This window comes from Danio rerio, chromosome 16, assembly GCF_052040795.2.
Source record: "Danio rerio strain M-AB ecotype USA chromosome 16, GRCz13ab, whole genome shotgun sequence".
In the NCBI taxonomy this organism is placed as follows: domain Eukaryota; kingdom Metazoa; phylum Chordata; class Actinopteri; order Cypriniformes; family Danionidae; genus Danio; species Danio rerio.
Window position 1 is genome coordinate 10,901,570 of NC_141036.1, and position 23,431 is coordinate 10,925,000.

The 23,431-nt window shown below is 38.3% G+C and overlaps 1 protein-coding gene and 1 long non-coding RNA gene across 8 annotated transcripts in view; both read left to right on the forward strand.

Annotated features, from left to right (window-relative positions):
• The window catches only part of si:ch73-22o12.1, a 174,134-nt gene that overhangs the window by 5,386 nt on the left and 145,317 nt on the right, over positions 1-23,431 (forward strand). The gene's annotated exons all lie outside the window — the stretch shown is intronic.
• Positions 1,325-8,763, forward strand: LOC147840175 (uncharacterized). 2 transcript variants are annotated; one of them, XR_015511024.1, is made up of 2 exons: positions 1,325-2,825; positions 8,058-8,763. It is a non-coding gene; the product is annotated as an uncharacterized LOC147840175 (long non-coding RNA). The 2 variants fall into 2 exon arrangements; XR_015511023.1 differs by lacking the exon at positions 1,325-2,825 and adding an exon at positions 3,414-6,750.

Sequence of the window (23,431 nt, forward strand, 5' to 3'; positions counted from 1 at the left end):
TAGCACCAAAATGTAATGCGATAAATTATATTAGTGTGATTTTTAAAACCATTTTTGACACTATAATAGCTTCATAATGCAAGTACACTCTTCCAAAGTACACAATCTTTTATTCTTAAGAATATTTCAATTATAGTGCTTTTAACAAGTTAAAAATTAGGGGTTGGAATCAGAATGTGAAAACGTGTATCCTAAACAAATACATAATAACAGTAATAAATGTAAACAAAAAAGTGCAAAGATAAAAAAAAAACTAGAGAAAAATGTTACAGATCTGTTTTCATTCGTCTGGCACCCACATGAAAATATACTATATTAATTTATAGTAACTACTAGTGTGTTTTTTTTACCATACTCACACTGACACTTCACAATAGATATTAAGAGGGTGTGCAGTCAGGTAAAATATGGTTAGAATTGTTTTTTTACGTATGGGTGATATATATTGCATCACTAAAATTGATTGAAGACATGTCTATGTGTTGTGCGATAAGTCGATATAATAACACATACAGTAAGGAATAGCAAAACATAACATTCATAAACGCTGATGTCGATGAAGACGGCAAATATATTAATAATAATAATAATACATTTTAAACAATCAGGAGATATGCTTTATATACATAAGATATTAGGGCTGTGTGATTAATTGAATTTTTTTCGAAATCAGGATTTAAACATGTCTGATTTCTAAATTGCCTTACAGCATGTTTTTTTTGCATGTTCTAGTCCTGACTTCTCCTGCATTATGCTGTTTGAACTAATCTTAATGCAGTGTGCCAAGCCAGAGTTCAAGAACATGAGACTAAAGCCTCGTTTACACTAGCGTGTTTTAGATCAAAAACGATCCACGTCCACACTAGCGTTTTGTCTAGCATTTCAGAACATGTCTCGTCCACACTACGCCACCAAAAACATATATCACGTGACCATTCGCGCACTCTGGGCATGCGCATTCGAGTATAAACAGGAAGCATGTGTCTTGCTGGGTATTTGGTTATTGTTAGTCAACAAACGCCAGTTGAACGATGAACGCGATGGCAAAGAAAGCAAGAGAGCTATTTTTGTGGACAGACGACGAAGTCGAGTTGTTACTAAACGTAACAAATGAATAACTGCACAATGGTGCCTAAATTTCTGTGTCCATGTTGTTGTTTACATTGAAAGGCTGGTCTGCTGTCTTCCGGTAGAGTTAAAGCCATGTGTTATAGTAATGTGATAAGGGCTTGATAAATAAGGGAAGGATACCCAATGACACAAAAGCCCCAATCAGGTAGCGAATCTCAGCAGCCCCGCTTCCGTTTTCAGATGTCTCCATTTTTCTCCATCCACACAGAGACGGAGCAGCAGCATTTTAGAATGAAAACGGTTAATCCAACATTTCCAAAACGCTCCGTTTTCGGCGCTCGAAAACTCCGGCGTAGTGTGGACGGATGGCGTAACCATAGCAAAACTTATGCGTTTTCAAACTAAAACACATTAGTGTAAACTGGGCCTGAGCTTAAGGACAAATAGCCTCCATAAACGGGGATGATAAGTGCAGCACAGGAGGAACTGGTGCCCAAACAAACTCAACATCTGTGGTGTGGGATTACTTGCAGGAAGAATGATGTATTGCAGAACCAGGTAATTTCTCAGACGTGTCAGTCACATATCGCATCTTAAAGCTTGAGGAAAGCGCGAGCACATCATGGCACCGTCAACCGGCCCAACCCTTGTACTCGCCCCCAAAATGACACTTTTTAACACATTATAATAAAAAAATCTGAACTGTGTGTGGAACTGAATCTATACTGACACAATCAGAAAAACCATAATATTAAAATTAAATCATAAAAAGGGGTAAACTATGTGCCCTTTAAAGAACTAGAAACCAATAAGGAACCCTCTTTAAGGGTGCTTTCACACCTGCCTTATTTAGTTAGATTGAATCGCACTAGAGTTTGTTTTCTCTTTTGTTGCAGTTCGTTTAGGCAGGTGAGAATGCAGCAATTGTACTCTAGTGCGCTCCAAAAACGGATCAAATACGCTTTCAAAAGATCCCTGGAGCGGTTCGTTTGTGGTGAGAATATAATCTGTACTAAAACTGTTCCAAATGCAAAAAGTACTACGCCTTTTAAACCAATTCAGCTGCCGTAGGCTGATGCGATATGCATTATGGGATATGGAGAAAATATATTTGTTGACAGCGCTTTAAAAACAGATAGAGAGAGGGAAAACCATTACCTAATGGATCGTTGGTAATATTTCCACAAGATGACCATGTCGCAGTTTAGCTAAGTTGCATTAGAACATTGTTTTCCAGCCGCGGGCGCGCTTCATTCTCGAAATGTATAGTTTGTCTAAAGCAGGGATGCAATCAGTCAGTGCAGTCGTCCCTCCAGAGTAAAAGCGACAATTTGTGTCTGCCGGTTTTGTTTACTCCCGAGAGTTCATTGGCATTTTCCCACACGTGAATTCTGACCAATCAATAAGCAGTTTGGGAAATATGTTCAACAACATCTAGCCAATGAGAGGTGTGGATTTTGTCAGATGGCTGCATTTTGGTTCGCTTCAACTGGTTCGGACCAAAGCCAGCAGTGTGGTGTGAAAACGACCCAAAGACGGCAGAAAATACAACAGTGTATCATTTATTGCCCTTGGTCCGGACCAAATGAAGCGAACTACAGGTGTGAAAGCACCCTAAAAAGAGTGAGGTTTTTTCCTTGTTAATTCAGTTGTCTAGAGACCTGTAGCTGTGTGTCGGTGAAGGGAGCCGTCAGTGATTGTGGATCTCATTCTGGTTGCTTGTAAAGATAAGGCTGGTAGGTGAAGGGGGAATTGTGGATGGGGAACCAAAGCTTTTAACACTTGTCGCAAGCCTGTGTTTGACATGCAGCTCTGGGAATGCAGTCTGCTGAAATCAATGTCTGACCTTGTAATTAACGTTACCTGCACTAATACGGACACGGGAGGGTTTCCCGCAAAGCTTTCTCTATACGATGATAGCCACGTCTGACTTTTGAATGATTGTGAACTTCGATGTAAGTAAGTTTTGTGGTCAGGGTTATTTTCAGACTCTCGTTTTCTTTTTTTTCTATGGAAAGTGGAGCTAAAATTAATCTCAACTGGTCCTCAAAGCACTTAGAGGACAAGGCTCTTTCAAGAATCCTTTTCTGAATGCCTCGCTCTATTCTTGTCACTTTCTTCCTCTCGCTCCGCTCTCCCAGCTTCAGCAGATGTCAGATCTCAGAATGCTTTTATGGTATTAGAGATTCATGGGGTTGATATGTCCGGCTAATTGGTGCTCATATTTTAGTCCTGCGCCTGGTGATGGAAAGCCAACCGACCATTGTGGCTCAGACAAGAGGGTGAGAAGTGAAACAAAAGTGGCAGGGAGAAACGAGAAAACGGTGTTCTGCTCCTGCTTTGGTTTACCTCGAGATGTGCCATGCGATCTTGCGGAGAAAGAAATCGCTCCCGATGCAGAAAAAAACAGCGAGACACAAGGCAGCGTGTTATCACATCCCATGCTGGTCGAGTTTAGCCCCCTGTCTGAGCGCATGCTGAGAGATCAGTGACCCTTCAGGGGACAGCAGCCATTTGGTCCGAATTGTGGTTTGTGGTTGCCAGTTTGATTCGGGAATGTTAAAGGTTGCCAGATTGCTGTAGTAGGTCATGTCTACTCATAGGGAAAATGACCACAGATCTGGCCTCTTTGAAAAAGAAGCCAAATGGCATAAAAAGGAATAGGACATGATGAGTGTTCTGCCCCTCCAGACAGAAAGTGATCCAGTTAGTTTTATGATTAATGCTGCAACCCTGAAGGTTTTTGGGAGGCTGTAGCTCATCTATCTATTCACTCAGCTCTGGTTAGCCGTGAACTTCAAAGAAACCGTCTCAGATTAGTGGATTGGTTCACCCAAATTGAACATTTTACTCTCATGTTTCTCACTCACTTTCATTTTCTGTGGCAGATAAATGTAGATATTTAGTAGAAAGTCCAAGAAGCTCTATTGTCTCTAACTGTCAAGGTTATTGCGGTTTGGAAAATTCCAGGTTTTAAAACCGGCAACATTTTTTTGTAATATGTAAGGTATGTTTTTTATTTATTTATTTTTTATTATTTTTAGGACAACAGTCTCTTCAGCAGAAAAAATATCCAAAGATGCCATTTTAAATTTTAAAGAAGTCTGTGTTTTTAAAACAGCAGAAGTCAATGATTCACTTGACATTTCCAAAATATAAAAAACTCTTTTAAAAAAATAGAATATATTGTTTTCAAAGGTGAAAGAAAGTTGTTTTTTACCCAGGCATTTAAAAAGAATTTATTTTAGAGCAGTAATCACAATACCGGGATATCACGAAACCATGATATTTTTATCCAAGGTTATCATAAGGTCAAAATCTTGTACCGGCCCATGCCTATCCACAACATGCTTTGTTACTTGTTCAGACTACATATTTAAAATGAGTTGAAACAACACAATTCTTAGGGTTTTTTTGGCATAACTTAATTGGTTTATGTTCAATCCTTCTCAGTTTGTAAAAGGATTACGCTAACCTAATCGATTTGTGTTGGGACAACTTAAAGGAATTGTGTGGAACCCAGCTTGTTTTACAGTGTAAATATAAGTTTGCAGGCTGTATTCAGAGTATTGTGGAATAAACGGAGGCTGCATACAAAAATGATAAATGACACAACAAGTTTAGTCCTGTTCATGTCATAGTGAATTAAAAACAAAAGAGCAGCCAATGTGATTCAGTAAACCTAATCAAACTGGGATAACATCAGATTCTCTATTATAATCAGTATTATAAAGAAAATGGCCTGTTTGGTACTTGTTACATTGAAATGAGATGCCAACAGAGTGTTTCTAACACATGCAGATATGCTAAATCATATGGGGCAAAAGCACCAGATGATGAAGTAAATGAAACACTTCTTTTCTTTCAGTTGTATGTGTGTGTGTGTGTGTCCTAAAAAGAGGTTCACTCAGAGAAAGATGAGGGGGGTAAAAGTGGTTTTGATTCCTAAGGATTTTTTAAGAGCACACTCGTGCTTCTCATAAATTTAGCATGCTGGTGGTTTCAGGACTTGTCGCTGCAAGTGCCCTCACACACTGGGCACAGTAGAGTGTGGAGAGATGAGGTTGCGGGAAAAGACGTGTCCGACTGCATAGCACAAGCAGGACATGAACCCTTCAATGCAGAGTTCCATTACATTAAGACTTTTGTACTTGTTCTCTAAAAGAGTCTCAGTCTAGCATTACCATGCTCTGTTTTTCTTTCATTTAACATGCATGCATGCTTTTAACGACTCCTAGATTGGCCACGTGTTTGGAGATTTAAAGTGATTCTACTTATCTTCCACTTATTACAAACCTGTTTGAGTTTACCTTCTGATGAACATAAAAGAAGCAATTTTGAATGCTAAAAGTTGGAAGTTGTTGATTTCCATAGATTCTATCAGGATGTCACTATCTATGTCTACATCCAAAAATGCGAATCAACTTAATGCGCAATATTGGAATATTGCATAAAACATGTGCGAATATTCCAAAGCGAACAATTGTATAATTTCCTAAATAACTGGCGCCAAATATCAACAGTAAAAATGGAATTTGCAGCAATAGGAGAAGCTGCGTGAATCTTTTTTTCATTTAATGGATGACTTGCACCTCAGAAGGCAATTGTGACACGCATGATTGTGTGGTGGCATTTGAAGGCTTGAGACGCAGAGCACAGAGGCTCTTGACAGTTCTGGAGGTCCTTAATAATATAATAACAATAATAGTGAAATGGTTAAGACATTTTAGAATGACAAAAACAACATTTTAGATGTTTAATAGTGCGGTCAGCCTGCTGGTTTATCCATTCACATACATTTTTTTCATCACATGATCTCCTATAACAAAACCACTTGACCTTTTTTAATGCGCATACTGGAATCTCTGCAGTAAAAGGGTTTCCATCGCATCTTTATGCGCATCTGTTCTTATCGAAGTTTATCCTAATCAGTTATTCGCATGTTTATGCGCATTTTCAAAATGTATGCACATCTTAGCGTTTCCATCCACCATTTTTTTATGTGCATATTCAAAATATGCATAAAAATTGGTGGATGGAAGCGTAGCTATTGGCCGCAGGTATTCACTATCCAAGTTTCTTTCATGTACAACAGATAAGCGAAACTCCTAAAGATGTAAAGCCACTTGAAGGCTAGTGTATTTAAATTTTTGGCGAACAATCCCTTTAAGGCAGTTTAAATAAAAAATTCAAGCATCAACACCTAAAAATGAAAACATAATAAGTGTACACTGTAGTTATGTCAGCTACCACTTTAAATAATCAAGAACCAAGATGATTTTATCATTTAGCAGTGGAGAAAAAAATATAATTGTTATTCTAACAATATTAATGATATTACCCGTTATAGTAATTATAAAATATAAGATTAAAGCAGATTCCACCTTAGCTCTATCAGCAGAGAGCATCGTTATCATTGGAATCACTTTTCCTGCTGATGAATGATAATAATGTTGACAGCCAATTAGACTCCATCCTGCATTAAAGACGACAAATCTGTATGCACTTTTAAAAAACAGAACGATAGCATACATTGGTGTGGACTCTTAATATCGCTGTAGTTACATTTACAGTTCACATTCTTGCTGTAAATGAGCCTTTAGTCATTAATTATGTCATTATGCTACACGTTATGCTTCGTGGAAAGGAAAATTAAAAACTCTGCCTGTGAATAAGAATGTGACCTTCGGTAGCCTAGTCGATGTGCACAAATCACGCCGGAGACAATCTCCCTCTTATTAGCCTTGGTTTCTCTCCCTCGCTCTTTTATGAAGTGTCTGTAATACTATTTAAAAGATTGTCCTTCCTCTGCCCCCCCTCTTTTTTTCTCACTGTTCTCAGTACGTCCATCTGGAGTCACTAGCCAGAGGCAGACAAGGAAGAGAGGCTTTGCTCTATTGATCTCTTATTGATCAGCAAGGCCAGCGATGCCCTTGCGAGTCGACACGGCTTATTGAAGACATTAGGGCTTTGCCCTGTCCGACTGACATCATTGTGAAAAATAGTCCCTCGTTTCCAGAGGACGTCTGATCTGATGACTTATCTTTTCATTTCCTTTTTATTTACTTTGCTCTTTTTTTGTCAATTTGTCAATCTTTTTTGCACTCTTAATCCGAGCGCTCGGTTGTGATTAGCGATGGCGCTAGTGCCTATTTGCCCTTGTCTTTCACTCTCGTTTCCTCTCCTCCTCTTCCTGAGCGCCTTGCACCTGGTCTGCAAAATGTTGTGCCAGTCTATGGCGTGTTGAGCCAGAAATGGCCTCATTTTTTTTGTGCAGCCTCATCCCAGACCAGATACAGTAAGTACAGCACAGGCAGAGTGAACTGAATTATCTTATTCCTGTAAGCGTGAGCGGCACAGCGCTCCTCGGAGAACACTAATGTCATTAGCAATGTAGCGAGCTGTCAGAGGAAAAACAGCAATGACCTTTAAGATAATTTTTGCCCGTCTCCTGTGAGTTCTTTTGGGTACATTTTGGTGAACGCTAGTGTATGTTCTCTGTAGTGTTTTATAAGGTCAGTGTATTTGAAGGAATACTGTGAAATAACCAAGAACGATTGTGCGAATCTCCCAGATGAAGTTCTCCAGAGATTGGTCTCCCAAGGAGAACTGGAGCTCGTCTAGATGACTCTCGGAGAGCTGAGAATTTAAAGGAACAGTTCACTCTAAATAGAAGATTGAATCGTGGAGTATGTTTACGGGGACACTAATACTTTTGTTTGATTGAGAGTCTACCAATTTAAACAATGATTTTGATTACCTTAATCCGACTAAAGTCAACTTAACAATTGAATTAAGACATGTGGAGTAGGCAAACATTAATGAAATGTTCCTGAATGAAAGTGAAGCTGCTAAACTGCAGTTAAAGTTAAAAAATTAAAAATTAAACTTAAAAATTACATGAAACTCGAGAGGAAACGTTGGATAGAGTGGTGATGCAATGACGTTAATCGATTTATGTGCCATGACGCCCCATTCACACCAAGCGTCAGCGTCAACGCTTCCCATTAACTTTGAGTTGATGACATCAAGCCTTGCCGAATGGAATTGTGGGTTCATCGGCACTGCTTCAGCAGCATGGCTCACTGCAAAAATTTGGAATTTCTCAACTTTTCAAGCGCCAACGGGAGCGTCAGCCAATCAGATCGCTTTTGTGCCAGCTCAGACAGTAGCCGGTTGTGGACTTTATTGTCTGACGCTACTATGACAAACGCGTCAGCCCAAACTTCAGACACGCCGAAGCTTTGACGCTGAAGCTCCATGTGAATCGGGCATAACATGTAAAACGGAATCATGAAAAAAGGAACATTCAAAAAGCAACTCAAGTCAACACCTTAATCATATTATTGTCTAAGTCAGATTAAGGCGAATAATTCAATTAGTGATGAATTAGTATGAATATGTTAATGTGTTATATAAAAATCAGATGCAAACACCACCACATAATGCAAAATCCAGGAGAATGTCAATAACTTACCCTGCCATGTAATGAAATCTCCTTCTTGCTTTGCTATAAACCAATTCTTTACTGGCGTTTTGGCAGAATAAACAACTGTAACATGAACATCGAGATGAGCAGCAGCGGTGAATGTTGATGGTAAGTTCATCAACAAAACAAAAAAACAAATGAAACGCTTGCGACAAAACTAGATTGTTATTATTGTGGAGCACTTTCCCCCTAACAAAAATAAATAGATAAATAATGTAGACTTTGCGTCCACGCTTTTATATGCTTTCATCAGTTATTTTGTGTTGTCTGGAAGATATCCGCATCAGAGTAATTTATAATAAACATGTTTTTCAACTACATAGTAAAGTTTATAATGTGTAAAACTCTCAGTTAATGAATGTTAAACTGATAAACTGTAATAAATACTGTAATGTTAGTGTAAACTGTTTAGCATTGTGATTGTGTAAAATTATAGCGAAGAAAACTGAAGCATATTGATTAATTTGTTTATTACTACAGTAGTGTTGTACCACAGCAACAATATAATTACTACTAGTATGCTTCCAAACACTATAGTATTTACTGTAGTATTCTTTCATGTAACTTAATAGCTTATACAGTATCTATCACCTCGATGACAGGCAAATATATTTGAGTTCAGTAGAAATCCCAGCCCTCTTCGTTATGTAAGGATCATGCCTTTGAAATTTGCAAAAATATGGACTTTCCTCGATGTATTTTGCACGATACCTGAATCACGTGATTGAAAACAACATTTAATTTTTCTATATAGTTCAGGTTTTCAACAAATTTATTTATGAATTGATAGCTTTGATAGTGCTTTAGTAAATAACCTTTAAAAGGGCAGTAGAGCATGTACACTTGCCAGTGCCAATAGCCTTATGGGCATTGTGCCGACATATAGTGCCATTGCGCTCTGGGCATCCTGGGTTTGTTTTTCATGCCACCCCTCTCTTTCTCTCCAACACTGCTTACAGTATAATATATTGTCCTCTCTTAATAACACACCTAATGATTATACCACAACATATTGAGAATTAGCCACACTATTAAACCATACAAAGGTTTTGAAAGGTAATAATGTTGTGTTTGTTGGGTGGTCATTGTTAATGAGATTCAGTTTATTGTACAAATCAAATTTGCTTCATAGGATGTCAATGTATTGTTAGGAGTAGGGTTGTAACGGTATGAATTTTTTGTGGTATGATAATCGTCTAAAACAATACCACGGTTTGACGGTTTCGCGGTATACGGTATGTTACAAATGTTACAAAATAATAGAACAATGAAGCAAATTTGACTTTTTCCAAATAATATATTTTCAGTTACTATAAACAACACCACTTACAATGAACAAATAAAAAAAATAAGAAAATAATAAATAATGTGTCAAAGTCCAAATAAAGTCCAAATAAACATGGTGCAAATCCTCAGTAAAAAAATAGATATAAATATTTACTATCCTATAAATAGTTACATAACAAAACTAAATTCAATATGGAACATCCTTAGGTTTTATGTGCCAGCATGGATATGGTTGTCTGTGGATATGGATTTGGTTGTCTGCAATGCAGACAAACAGCTGCACCTTCATTTGCGTCTTTTGAAAACAGCAAGAGCAGCAGTTCGTCTTTGCTGTGTCACTGTTTTGTCATGTTTCTGTGCTGCTGTGCATGCAAAAGTACTTAGAATGAGAATTATTTCATGCAAAACTTTTTTTTTTGCGTTTTATTTAGCCGCGCATTAATGTATGCCTATCTCTCATTCCGTTTTGTTCAAAAGGCTCGTTGTTGGTCCACAAACAAAAGCAAAACCTATGCTTATTGGTTGTGATATAGCGAGTTTGAACCAATCTGGGCATGGAGGAGGGACAATGCATCAATGTATCATGTCTGGTTTGTCCGGAGACACAGTGACGAGCGTTTCTTTGTCAAATCAGCGTTGTCAAATTTTGATGACGTAACCGCACTGATTCCGGAGCCTCTGAAAGTCTGTGAATGTTATGTGATACAGCACTGGAAAGCTGTGATTCTCTTCTTTATGTCAATCTTTGAATTGTATGAATCGGATCAGCGGATCAAAAGTTATTAAACATTTAAGAGCAATACTTATTTTTAGCAGCGGGCGGCTGTCTCGGTCTTTAAGGGTTAAAACCGTTGATGTGCAATTGTTCATGGTATGATAATCGTGCATGTTCAAATCGTGGTAGACCGTCATACCGGTATATTGTTACAACCCTAGTTAGGAGCCATAGGTATTTTCACTAGTAGACTTACTTTTTGAGAATGACCAACACCCGTGTCATGAATGACATGAGGGGTCAGCAAATGACTGGGTGAGCTGTCTCTTTAACATTGTTGGGTTGGTTTGCCTAACAATCTTCTTTGTTTTCTCCAAAGCAGGTGGTTGAGCTTCGTTCCGACCTCTGATCCTCATTGTGTTCCTCTCTGTGTGGTGTTTTTGTCTTATTCGGTTGCTCCTGTCAACCATTTAACAAACGAGTGCAGTCCATCCTCCCACCAGTCTCCATCTTCCTCTTTATCCCTTGTTTCTCACTTCTTCCATCTTGAGAATTCAGTCCACTTAACAGGTCTGTCTCGCTGCTGAAACGATCAGTCTGTCACTCTCCAGCAACCTTCCTCCTCATTATCCCCTTCTTCTTATTTCTCCACCTCATTTTTGTTGTTGTTCTGCCCTTTCTTTTTGCTTGTTGCGGACTTAAATCCGGCCGATTCTCCTGCAAGTCAGAGGACGTTTTGGCCGACTGTGTTTCTGTGGTTATTATTATGACAGGAGAACCCAGGCGTGATTCTCTTTCCTGATTTAGCTTTCATGTAAAATCATTCTTCCTAATGCAACCAGTCTATTTCTCTTTAATATTTGGATGCAGTCATGCTTTGCTCTCTCTTCCTCTTGCCGTCCTTGCTTTTATCCTCTAAATGAAGGTGAAGTTCCAATATTTTCGCTTCTACTCTCACCATTTTTCTTAAAATTGGGTCTGACCTCTCTTTCCTTCTCCCAGTCGTCTTTTCTTGTCACATTACTTGGTTTGTGAAGGTTAAGCCAGTGAAATAGAGAAGAACACATACCAAATAGCTAAGAAAATCATTTTGTGATTCACTTAAAAGGTCAAAATACCTGTAGGAGTCGGTGAGAGGATTTAGTGACATCTGTGAAACAAATAATAGATTCTGAGTAGGCGACACATTAGCTAGATTTGCTTTAAGCTTAGGTTCGATGATTCGTCACAGGGATATACTTTTAGTAGACTTGTTTTTGAAGATGAAATGGAAAATGAGCGAAATAAATCTATTTTTTGACAGAGGTTGGAGGAATTTAAGTGAACTTAGGTGTTAGATGAATGCATACGTGTTTTGATTTTTATATTTAGGCTTGTTTTCTTTTTTTCAATAGTCTGAGAAAGTCCATAATTTGACGAAATGGTTGAGAAAAATTGCTTTGTTATTAGTGGAAAAAGTACACGTGGCTTTGTTGTGAATAAAACTTTTGACCCTAGCAACGCCCTTGTCTGCAACACTGATAAAATGTTAGCATGTTTTAAATTGACAACTATGATTTCATAGACTATGATTGCACACCCCTCCAATGAATCTGAAGCAGCCTGTTTGGCTGTTTAGTAGGATTGGGCCAGTAAACGATATAATATCGACTTTTTTTAAAATTTGTCGATAATGACGATAAGCTATGGACACTTTTACTCTACATTGATCTAAGAGCCAATCACACATCAGACATATGCAACTACTAGAATCTGTGTTGATATTAAAGATTGGCTCTTTTCACTTTCCCGCCAGTTGTATTTGCTGTTGTTCATTTTAATGATGACTGTATTTACCATTTTAAAGTAAGTAAATCATTTATTTAAAGGTATATCTGTAATTGTTTATTTTTAGAAAATACGATAAGTATATTTTTGTTTGTGTACTGTGTAATATGTCAGTTACAGTTCTTCAGAATATTATATTTTATATTGAATAACATTAGTATAATTAGTATATTACAAAAAATAGAAATCATCAAAAAAAATGTGTAAACTGTTTGTTTACTAACTAATGTTATTCAATGGAGCGTCTAATCTTTGTGGCTTCAGTCGTTGTTGGGATACTCTTTTAAAGCTGGAAGCATTAACAACTTGTATCGAAATATATATTGGTATCGTTCAGAATGAAAAATAATTATCGAGATTGAATTTTTGCCATATCGTCCAGCCCTACTGTTAAGGTTCTTCATGTTTAAGTAGCTTTGAATAAAAATGTTGCGAACACTTAAGTTGAACAATTCTCACTATTAACAAGTAGCTTATTGATTTTTAGAACTTATACAGTACATGTTCCGCATGATTTATGTAAAATGGGATGTTAAACTAATTTCCATATTTTAAAGAAATGAAGCAGAAAAATATATTTTATAGCAGTGCTTCCTGTTTGGTCTGATTACTTTATACGTATTTCAGCCAGGCAGTGAAGATCACAGTTTTTTAATCTAAAGAAATCAGATCTTAAACACAGCATTTCTTGTATGGGATGACAATTAACCAGAAGCCCTGGGGCTGGCTGACTGAAATTAAAAGTCTGTGTGCACATACCCCATTTTACCATGGCTCACGGGTGAGGGTGGGGTCTATGTATCTAGATTGATAGGCGACCATCAAAAATTTTCTTAGAGGATAAGAAGCTGACAAAACAAAACTATGCTGGAGCCCTGAGCACTGCAGAGTTTGATTGTTCTGTGTTTGTCTGAGAAATGTGGGTATTCCATACGAATTATGAAGCCGTTCAGTCAGTTCTTGTCATGTGACTTGTGGTGCGCTCGCGCCATTCTGAAAAGAGATGTTTTCAACTATGTGCGCTTGGAATGTGCGAACGTGTAGCGCCACTTGCGCGCATCACTCCCAATATGCATTCGCAAGCCGCGTGCCTCCATTGGAAATAACGAACTTGCATGCAGAAAAGAATGAGTGAACGGTCTCTAAGGCCGCCCTTATTTGCAATCTCCAGCAGTTGATCTTTTTGCACAGACATGCTGTTTTTACTTGATTTGTTGACAAATGGGTCGTGGATTCATTCCTTGGGTCCATCGCTGGGCCTTTTCCTCTTCGTAAAGAAACTTTTCAAAGACGTCTGTTTCTTACTCACTTTGCTAGCTTGCGAGTTAAAAATACTCGCAAAAAGCAAAATACTCAAATGATCCAAAATAAAAACATTCAGACTCAGGTAATTGACAAAGCTGAAATAATTAATGATTTCTTGTGTGGTCCGGTACCAATTGGGGGCCACTTCCCTAGACTACTACCTTTTATAACTATTAATAAGCAGCAAATTAGAAGTTCATTGAGGCAAAAGTTATACTTGGTGGTTTATTAATAGCAAGAATTGTACCTTAAAATAAAGCGTGACCTAAGCATCTGTTAAATTGCTACATGTGAACCGAGTCACTAGAATGAATCCAAACTTACCCACCGTGAAGTTAGTAGATGCGTTATTATATTGTTTGTGTTGCATTCCATTCTAAATGACACATAATTATTCATTACCATGCAGTACCTGTCAGTCGCAGTTCAGTTCACCGGTGATGGGTGAAGGGAACATGAAATGGTGACCGTGCAGGAACAGAGAAGCCATTGTGTTTGTCCCCTAACTCTTCTAGGATCACACCGCCTTTCAAACAAGTGCGTATGTGTGTGTGTGAGAGAGACAGACTAAAGAAAGCCCCTCATTGTTCTCTCAGCCGTGTCCATTCATACAGGTAAGTGATATGGCGGTGTCGGGGGATCCACCCTTCTCTTCCTCTGCTCTCCAGAGGACCGAAGAATGAAGACAGCAGAAAATGTTGCTCTCACTCTTATGAAGGGTGAATGGATAGTTTTCAAGCTCGCTCTGCTTTTTATGGCACCTTGTGCTCCCTTAGAAGCAAAGCATGATGGGGAATTTAGAAAAAAAAAAGCGCTGACACATGGATGAATTCCAAATAGCATTTTTGTGCCCTCGAAGGGCATTATGGGAAGAGAACGCAACTTGTAGGGCCAATCTAAATTAAAGTGAGCTCTCATTAAAGCTGTTAATGAAGCGTACTCGCTACGGTCGTTTCAAGGAATGAGCGTTGCTGTTTATAATTATTGGTGGCACGTTTTTGGATGTCATTTTAACCTGTGCGACTTTGGAAACCATCACATGCAGTTTTTTTTAAACCAAAACGTACATGTAATTGTCAATTTTGAAAAGTGAGCTTAATTTCGATTACAAAAAATACAACTCAATGACTTTAAATATTAAAATAGTAGTGTGTAAATGGCAAAAATGGCTAAACCTAAACATTAATTAAATTAATTAATTATTTTTTAAAATAAATTTATTGGTAACATTTTTAATAACTACACACTATCAACCACTTAATAAGCATTAGCAAATAGTGTATCTGTTAAGCATTAACTCTCTACATTCTCATTACTCGCTTGTAAGCTGTTTATAAATACAGCTACAAATACTGTGTTTTTAAAAATTATAAGCACATGTGTAATGTGCTTGATATGTGTGTTTTCATACTTTGCTAATGATTAATTTTTCATTACTAAATTAAATATTGTATTATTTAAAAACCAGTTATTTAATTTAATTCAATTCACCTTTATTTGTATAGCGCTTTTTAATGTAGATTGTGTCAAAGCAGCCTCACATAAAAGGTCATAGTAATTTGCTACGATTAAATTTAAGCATAGCTGGTGGCTTTTTGATCATTCAGAACACATAAGTAATTGGTTAATGACTATTTTTTTTATTCAGGCATATACTAATGGTTAATTTGTTTATTAGTAAATGCTTCATTAACTCATCTTCATCCAGTTTTGTAACCTAATCTAAAGTGATCACTATTCATTTTTTTTAAAATCCCTTACAAATGACTATTAAAGTCTCAGTTTGTTCTAAACATGAAAAAAAAGAATACAAACGACTTTATTTCTATTTATTTGAAGATACACAAATAAAACTGTATCATATTAAAAATAAATCTTTCCAATCTTAACTAAATAAATTAATAAAATTACTGTGCAGTTTAAACATCGCTAAATAACATCGACATGTCGCATCATAACATATTATTAAATTACTATATTGTTGTTGTTTTATCCAATTTTATATTATATTTTGACACTAGAATTATTCAGCAATGATTAATATTTACAATAATTAGATTTTTTTGATAGGATTGCAAAGATTATTGTCAATTTAATACTAAGCCTGGTCATTTATAAGGGATTTACGAAGCATAAATAGTCGTCACTTTAGATTAGGTCACAAAACTGCATGAAGTTGTGTTAATAACGCGTTTATTAACATGTATAGTAACTATTACTATATGCCTCAATAATAAGATAAATAAACGTTGATTTCAATAGTTTATTAATCATTTACTAACTCATTCTGAATGATCTTAACCTATGTGCAAATGGCTTGTAAATAATATAAAACTTAATTTAGTAAGAAAACAAACAATCAATCACAAATTGTGAAAGTACAATCATTAAGCACATTATAGATGTGCTTATGAGGCAAGAATAGAGCATTTGTAGCTGCGATTATAAACAGCTTACTAACGTCTAGTAATGTAGAGAGTTAATGCTTAACAGATAATGAATTCACTGTTTGCTGGTGCTTAATAAATGATTCACAGTGTGTAGTTATTATAAAGTGTTACCAAATGGGTTCATTTGATTAGTTTGTTGGATTATTTATTCATTCATTGCTCCCTCTATTAATCTGGGGTCACCACCGCGGAATGAACTGCCAACTTATCCAGCAACTTATCCATGTTTTACATGGCGGATGCCTTTCCAGCTGCAACCCATTACTGGGAAACACCCATAGAGGAAACCCACGCCAACACTGGAAGAACTTGCAAACTTCACATACTAGGCTCAAACCAGTGACCTTCTTGCAATGAGGCGATTATGCTACCCACTGCACAACCATGACACCCTCGGTTGGTTTATATTATTTATTTTGTTTTATTATGCAAAGAGATTTAGAATTTACAGAGACAAATTATGTACAAAAAAAATAAGGTCAAACAAAACATGCATACTAGACAACAAACAACAGACAGATATCATTATTAATGTTGTTATTATTTCTATAAACAGATCATGTGACCTTTGCCAAACATGTAGATATGAGATAGCCTGCACGCTTCTTAGTGATTAGGGCTTGGTTTTTAAAATCTTTTGGTGTGTGTGTGTGTGTGTGTTTGTGTTTGCTTTGTATTTGCGCGCACACTTAACATCTGCTGGTATATCATATGTATAAGCAGACTAACATTATATAAGTTTGTTTTCAGTTAGCGCTCGATGCTTTTGTGCCATAACCGAACCCTCGGGGCAACATGGTCTTGTGAAAGAAGGAAAAAGAAAAGAACAGGAAAAAAGCCCCAGGCGGAGCAACGAGTGAGGGATGTAAAAATCGACTCTAAGTGATTAGCACTGGAGCTTTTTGATTAGGCAGATGCAGCTTAAAAGGGCAGAAATCCCCCCTCTGTGCAAGTCTAACACTAGAAAGATTTATCCGATATGGATTATTAATAAACTAGTGCTGTTGACCACCCTCCGCTGCCTGATTCATCCCTCCCCCTGCTGTTATCCCTCTTTCCTGAACATCCATACCCTCCTCTTCCTCGTCCCCACACGTCTTCCTTCCTTTCTTTCAGTTTTTTTGTAAATGTGAGCCGGTATCCTGTCTCGCTCTGTCAGCCTCTCTCTCTCTCTGTATGTGGGGGAGGTCTATGGGTCCCAGGTTGTAGTGTCCTAGTTTTTCTCTCCTGGTCTCCCTCGCTCCCTTCACAGTGTTTATTTATTTAGATGCCGAGGGAAAGAGAGGGATGAATAGATGGGTGGATGGATGGATGATAGAGGAGAAGGAGAGAGGTGTCAGGGAGCGCAAGATTGATATTTGAACATTCATCGGAAGTGTGGCTGACAAACAAGCCGCTTTTCCACACTGAGAGGCTGTGCAAACCACCCTTTCAGATGGATTTCTCGCATTTGAGATGGATTTGTTCAAACAACCTTTATTGAGCCTGGTGTGGTTATTCCTTTTCTCACCTCGTGTGAGAGATTTTATTTGATGTCATTCCCGATGAGTCGAAAAGAGAGCAGATGAAACGAATCTCCCTACTTTAGCATTCTGCTTTCTTTAAAATCCCCCCGTTTCTTTTCTCGTTCGGTCTTTTGCTTTGATGGGAACTCAACTTGCAAAACTGAGAACCTTTGTGCTTGTTGGATCCCCGGCTGTACTTATGGATTTGCTGTAGGCGAGGCGACGACTGTAGGCGTTATTTAAAGTCGATGTGAAATTAAAATGAAACTTATTTTTGACTTAATGCACTTTTCTGGTTTGACCGTGAATAATTCATCCGTCTGCTATGATAAAATCAACGCTCACCTTTTTTTCTCATTAAATATCCCGATTCACTCAGAAGTATGTTGCATTATGGAAGTTAAATGGGTTTGGAGGTAAAGTCGGGATATAGCCCACTATAAGTAGCGACAGATCTCTATCTATTTTAAAACTGCAACACGTAAAATGGATTATTGTGAAAGTAGAAAAAAAAAGTGGGACAGGACTCGCTTCAGTCCATTGGTTGTTAATTGGATGAACTCAGATATAAACATGGGCTCGCAGTTGATTTTAAGATGTGTGTTTTACACTGATTTAGGCTACATTGAAACAATATTATTTTCAATTTATATTTTTATCTGTTTTAGCTGTTTGTTTAAAAGATTTTCACAAATTCACACCTGTAGATTGATTGTTTTTTTCCGAAAAGGGGATTCAAATTGTTACAATAACTATTTTTCTTTCAAAAATATGAATTAAATTTATGCGCAAAACTTGATTATTGCATAAAAGACGTGTGAATAAAGCAGTGTTTCCATACAACGAGTCAGAGAACAAAATCGTCATTCCTTGAATAACAGGTGCCAAATAATAACAGTAAAAACGTAATTTGCTGTGGTTGGAGAAGCTGCATCAATCTTTTCCTTATTTAATAAATCACTTGCGCCTTAGAAGACGATACTGATGTGCAATGACCGCAATGACCGCAATGTGGCATTTGAAAGCATGAGACTCGGAGCACAGGCGCTCTTGACAGTTCTGGAGGTCATTAATAATATAAGAACATTTATACTAAAAAGGTTAAGGCGTTTTAGAATGACCAAAACAACATTTCAGATGTTTTACAGTGTGCTAAGAATGCTGGTTTGTCCATTCACACACATTTTATCATTATAACAAAATCACATGACCTTTTTTTTAATGCACATACTGGAATTTGTTCGGTAAAATTGTTTCCATCGTAGTTTATGCGCATCTTTTCTTATTGAATAAAAAGTTTATCCTACTCAGACATGCCGATACGCGTTATACACCTTTTTTTATGCGCATTTTCAAAATTTATGATCATCTTGTCGTTTCCTTCAACCAATATTTTTATTATTATTTTATTATTTATGTATATTTTTATGCTAACATCCAAAATGCGCATAAAAATATATGGATTGAAACACGACTATTGTTGCACTTTGCAGTTCACTTTCAAACGACAAAGTTTCTAAATGGACCAAAATAGCTAAAACAAGTCACATGCGTGTAAACTCTCGTCACATTGGTAACTGTAAGTTCCACAGCTTATATAATTATAAATCAGAGGTAAGACTTTCTCATACATAGCCATTGGCTAGAATTATGCATTATAGGCCAAGACTGCAGTTCGGTCAATTTTTCTCACAGTTAAAAAGCTCACGTTAATAGTTCAGCATGCTTTCACTTTCGTATTTGACAAATTTTTATTCATATAGCCATATATGCCTATTACATATTCATAATACACTGTGAAATAGCCTGGTTTGTTTGATCATGTTGCTTTCTCACTACAATCGATCCACTTCAGAGTTCTTTTTCCTCATTTAAGTGATCTCGGACCGATTGATTTGGATCCGAGCGCAATTGCTGGATTCACATATGCCAAATGAACTGTGATAACTGGGGAAATGCACCAGGTTCAAAAACAAAAGTCTATGGCCCCATATACTCTAATGCATTTTAGTTTGAAAATGTGTAAGTTTTGCTACGGTTACGCCATCCATCCACACAACGAATGTGTTTTCGAGCGCCAAAAACAGAGCGTTTTGGAAACAATGGAGAGGCCATTTTCATTCTAAAATGCTGCTGCTCCGTCTCAAGGCTGATTTATACTTCTGCGTCAAACACCGGCGTATGCTACGGCGTTGACGCATAGCCCTTCGCCGTGGCCGTGGCCGTCACTGACGTGCACCTCTCAAAAAATGTAACTACACGTCGCAACGACGCGTAGCGTAAGCTCTGTGATTGGTCGGCTTGGTATCGCTGACGAGTCTGGGCAGGACCGAGAGCCGCGCGAATGGCGCGAGCGATTGTTTACAAGTGTGGAGTACCGTGAAGGAGCTCCAGATGGAAAGTTTTGTTTTGTGTTTACCTCATAGTTAAAGTTGTTGCACGTCCGCCGGTTCCTGCCTCAAAATGAGCGAGTTTGAGCCACTTGTACATCCCGGAAGTGTTCAGGAAAAGCAATAAAGCAGTGAAGAAACTCGACACAGAGGAACAATAACACCTCACTGCCAACTAGCGTTTCAGAAGTGTTAATGCAGACCGACAGAGACAGCGTGCAGGAGTATAAATGCACAGCCACGCCCGTTGCTTGCGCCGTGGATTACGCCGGTCACCTGACGCAGAAGTATAAATCAGGCTTCAGTGTGGATGGGGGGAAAACGGAGATATCTGAAAACGGAGGCGGGGCTGCTGAGATTCGCTACCTCAATGGGGTTTTTGTGTCATTGAGTATCCTTCCCTTATTCATCAAGCCCCTATCACATGACTATAACACATGGCATAGTGTGGACGGAGATATGTTCAGAAGTACTAGGTGAAACGCTAGTGTGGACGCGGGTTGTTTTTGATCTGAAACGCCGCTTTAAAACTAAAACGCACTAGTGTTAACGGGGCGCAGGTTTAAAAGCACCTTTAGTTTCAGAGTGCAAGCTTCTAAAAACAATACTATTAAACTAAACATACAAAGTGGGTCAATAAATCCCAAAGATCATTAGGATGAATAGAGAAATCATTAAAATTATACATTTCTTTTTCTGTTTTTTTTTATTCTTCAAAAGGTTAAAGCTAAGTTTGTATCTAGCAGTGGTCTACCAGAATTCATAGCATGTATTTACAGCATGGATGAATAAATAAATTAGCATGAAGAAAGGTAAGGTGCAGAAGTAGATGGATGATGAGAGACGAGAGCAGATGGAAAGAAGAAGAGAGACAGGTTGAGCATAACCTTACACCCGGTGCACTATAATAGAGTTAGACAGGGTTAAATTGTGCACAGAGCCTGGTGCTGTGTGTGTGTTCGTATGTTGGAGAAATGTCACCACAAGTTCATGATTAAAGTTGTTCTGTTTGTTTGTTTTTCTGTTTAAAGTTTGTCTGCAGTAAAACCAATTGCCATTAATTTAGTCCTGTTTACACTCGTAAGCAAGTACAAGTGTGTGTAAACCGTTTCAGATCAGAGACGTTCTACAGAAAAGAGCTCTTTGAACTGGCGAGTAAATATTTTGGTTCAGTTCTATGCGGTTGAGAGATCAATCAAGTCAGACTCAAAGCAAAGCAAACAATGCAGTGTTTGTGTGCTGTAGTGGTCATTATCAGTCAACAAATGCTTTGAGGGCTGGTGAGAGCGAGATGTTCGTGGTTGTGTGTGTTTTTTTTAACACCAGACCTGATTAATCTGCTCTCGGTTTGATTCATTATTATCTTTCAGCCATTTGCTCTCACTTGTGACCTGGGCTGAGATAAATTCCTGTGCGTGTGTGTGTGTGTCCACCCCAGTGGATAGCAGAGACACAAACTCCAAGGGGTGCACACAGTAGGGGGTAATTCATTTGTTTCCATGGAAACTGTATACCCCCCCCCCAATCCGTCAGATGACCTCACACCCTAAAATGTGTGTGTGTGATTTTTCGAAAAGTAGATTTCCCTAATCTTTATGACTCATTGAAATACAAGCTGCCACGTGTGGAAGCAATTTGTGTTCATGTCGACATTGTAATTGCTTCATGCGCAAATGCTAGTCTAATTTTTCTTTCCGAGTGAATGTAAAAACGGCTCTGTCACTTGTGCGAAGTGCCGTTCCTTCGAAATGCTCGCGCACGGATGGATGTCCTACTTCTCCTCAGTGCTGCGGCTAGGTCTGATGAGAACATTTGCGAGCACACACTTGCACACTTTCCTTTGGGTTCCTTCATCTTTGAACTCACACAGGCCCTTCTTGTTCCGAGTGTCAGAAAAAGGGAGCGAGAGCTGGAGCGAAAGAAACTTCAGCTGTCTGAGGGAGTGAAAGACTCACTCAAGGGGAATGCAGAGCAGGTTACTCCAGCGGCTGAGCCTCACTCCAACCCTGGCTTTATCAGTCCCTCTCTCCCCTCCATATTTCATCTACAGCTCACCCCTACCGTGACCGTCCACACACACACACACACACACACACACACACACACACACACACACACACACACACACATACACCACCCTGTGTCTGTCTCTCTCCTCCGCAGGGCAGCGTCTGTGAGCTGATGGCCGTGTCTCTGTGCAGATGTGATGGGAAACAGCTGTTGCGTTTCTCTCCTCGCTCTCATTTTTTTTCTCCCCCTCCTCCCGGTCCACCCTTTCTTATTCCTGGAAATAACAGGGTGATGGGTTTACGACCCCTTTTTTTTCAGGTCTCCTTGTGTCCGGATATTCTGTCACTGATCATTCATAGATAAGCCGGTTTCTTTTACTTATCTGCTCTGGAATCTGTCAGTGGCTGTTGTTTGAGGAGAAGCAGATGTTGAATTGATAACCCTCTGGTCTCCCCCTGTCGTCTCTGTTCTCCTGTTCCAGGTGTTGTTATAAACTTCTCCTTTAGGGGTTCGGAGTCTTTAGATACCTCATGTTTTGATTAGACATTCGTCCATCTTGAATTTATTCTTGTGTTGTAGTCAGTTTATCTTATTCATCTAGTTGATTTAGTCTCTTTCTCCTTCTGACCTCATGGCTCTTTGACTTTCTTTTCAGCTTGTCCTTCAGGATGAACCTAATTTTTGGTCAAAATGGTCTGACCGAAGCTTCAGAAAGAGGAAAAACACCAGAACATGGCATAGGGTTGTCACAATACTTAAATTCGATACTAATCGGTACTGATATTTTAAAAACTTCCATTTCCTGCAAACATTCAAGCGCTGTGGATAAGTTTGTTGATTTGCCATTGTTTTCACATTTTCAACAGAAATGACTGTGATTGGCCGTAGAACTCACCGCTTAGTGTAACCACAGATACAGAGACGCTGGAGCATTTAAAAGTCACGTTGATCAGCTGGTTTGTCTATAAGCTGACATATGAGTGATCCACTGATGTCTTTAAAACGCTCCTTTGTCCTTGGATCTGTTGTTACACTCAAAAAAATAGTGGTGAGTTCGGTGAACTGATGACCTTCACGGCCAATGGACGTTTTTAAAATGTCAGTATTTCAGTATCGTGACAATCCTAGCGCGGCTAATTTGATGTCATCATGGTATTTGCGAAGGTTGGCTTTGGATTCGTGCAACATGCTTTTGGCTGGCGGAGAGCACAATTTTTTTTTTTGAGATTTCAACAAACCGTTCGCCCGGCGTCGTGTTTAATTTGAGTTGAATATGTATCATTTTAAAGAGATTTTGGTACGGCTGTACAGACATCTTTATGATTTGTCCATGCGTAATCATAGGAATGAGCAGGTGGACAATAATTCTTGGCTAGAAATAG